Raw genomic sequence first — 2,786 nt, forward strand, 5'->3', positions numbered from 1 at the left:
AATAGTTAAAAAATATTAAATAATTACTGTTGCTAAAAATATATTATTATATATTACAATTTTTTATCTCAATATTTAGGACAAATCACTATATTAAGTCAAGGGGAGTAAAAAATTACACAAATTCGCCAAACCAAAAATTATTTCATGAATCAACCAATGCATGTTTATATGTAGTTCGAATCGACTAAATTCGATCAATGCATGTTCGAATCGACTAAATTCGAACTTGATCTACACATAATTCGAATCATGTTGCTTCGAATTATACACAAAACTCACACACACTAATTTGAATCAACCTGATTCGAATTACACATATACAATAATTCGAATCAGGATGATTCGAATTACACCCTGATTTATTAAAAAAATTAATAATTTATTAAAAAATAATTTAAAATTAAAAAATATATATTTTATTTCATGCATTAAAAAAAGCTAACAAAATATTTAATTACGAGACTTCTTTAAAATATTAATGAGCTATCAATTCGAATTCCATACAATACTTTTTGTCCATTTTTAATAGCTCATGAATATTTTTTAATAAATTTTTTTAAATTATATGGTGAGATATTACATATGATTCGAATTACACATGGAAGTTCAATCACTCTGATTCGAATTATATGGTGAGCAATTCGAATTCTATACAATACTCTCCTGTCCATTCTTGATAGCTTATGAATATTTTTTAATAAATTTATTTTAATCATACCACAAAAAATATTTTATTCTATGCAAAATAATTTAAAAAATGGCTTAAAAGATGTTAGGAGTACTATAAAAATTTGTAATGACTTAGGACATTAAAAAAATACTCTACATAGTCGATAATAATTTAGAAATTAAAGAAAATATATTTTTATCATGTATTTACCTAAATCACTAGAATATTACAAACTTTTATAGTACTCATAACATTTTTTAAGCCATTTTTTAAAATTATTTTGTATAGAATAAAATATATTTTTTAATTGTTTTGGATGGAATAAAATATTTTCTTTAATTTCTAAATTATTATTGACTATATAGAGTATTTTATTTAAAATTTGTGTACATGCATGTATTTACCTAAGTCATTAGAATATTACAAATTTTTATAGTACTCCTAACATTTTTTAATCAATTTTTTAAATTATTTTGCATAGAATAAAATATTTTTTTGTGGTATAGTTAAAAATAAATTTATTAAAAAATATTCGTGAGCTATCAAGAATGGGCAGAAAGAGTATTGTATAGAATTTGAATTGCTCACCATATAATTCGAATCAGAGTGATTGAACCATAGTTAGCAGAATCGAACCGGACCGACCGGTTCGACCGAAAAACTGGTCAAACTCGGTAAGACCGGTCTGACCGAACCGTTTGAAAGGCAAATTATCCAAAATGTATAATATGGGGTTCGAACCCTTATCTGTTGGAAGATCAAAACCTCTCCTTGTATTTATAATAATATAATAATACAATAAATATAAATTAATTAATAAAGTATTAAAATTTGAAAATAATTATTATTTTTATAAAAAAAATAAAAGTACTTATAATAAAGAAAAAATAATTAAATTTTACATAATTACTTAATTATACCGGGTTAACCGGTTCGACCAGTGACCCACCGATTGAACCAGTAACCCAGTGACCCAGTGACCTCACCAGTTCGATCACCGGTTCGGTTCTGACAACTATGGATTGAACTTCCCCATGCGTAATTCAAATCATGTAATATCTCACCATATAATTTAAAAAAATATATTAAAAAATATTCATGAGCTATTAAAAATGGACAAAAGAGTATTGTATGGAATTCGAATTGATAACTCATTAATATTTTAAAGAAGTCTCGTAATTAAATATTTTGTTAGCTTTTTTTAATATATGAAATAAAATATATTTTTTAATTTAAATTATTAATTTTTTAATAAATTTTTTAATAAATTATTAATTTTTTTAATAAATGAGGGTGTAATTCGAATCAACCTTATTCGAATTATTGTATATGTGTAATGCGAATAAGGTTGATTCGAATTAGTGTGTGTGTGTGAGTTTTGTGTATAATTCGAAGCAACATGATTCGAATTATGTGTAGCTCAAGTTCGAATCTAGTTGATTCGAACTACATATAAACATGCATTGGTTGATTCATGAACCAGATTTTGGTTTGGCGAATTTGCTTAAAAATTTCTTCCCCTTGGCTTATTTTAGTGTTTTGCCCGAATATTTATAAACATGCATTTTATTTAAAATACTTTGTATAATACATAAAAATATTATTTTTTATTTTTTCAAACTTTTTAAGCAAATATTTTTGAATTTTTTTATTTATACTCTAAAAAAATAAAAATAGAAAATAAACAACATTATTTTCACTTTTTTAAATATAGTTAAACATTCATTTCTACAAAAAGCAAAAATTATGGAATGAAAAAAATTAATTACAAAATATAGTATGTCCTATCTTAATTATGATGGTTTAAGAATAAAATTTATAAGATTTATATCATAACTGATCTTTAGTTGTTAATTAGGGGTGGCGAAACGGGTTGAATCTATCGAGCCAATATGCTAAATCCGCTAAAAAAGCGGGTCGCGCTAGGATTTAGAACCTGCCAAATTAAAAATATCTGCCAAATTGGCGGATTTTGGCGGGTGGGGCATGCCAATCCATCGGGCCTACAATTAATAATTATAGAATTTTCAAAGGCTTTTTTTTTGTTTTTATTGTTCTTTTAGTTATTAACTTTATTTATTTTATTTTACAATTTCATTTGTTTGAATTATGT

This window comes from Arachis ipaensis, chromosome B05, assembly GCF_000816755.2.
Source record: "Arachis ipaensis cultivar K30076 chromosome B05, Araip1.1, whole genome shotgun sequence".
NCBI lineage: Eukaryota > Viridiplantae > Streptophyta > Magnoliopsida > Fabales > Fabaceae > Arachis > Arachis ipaensis.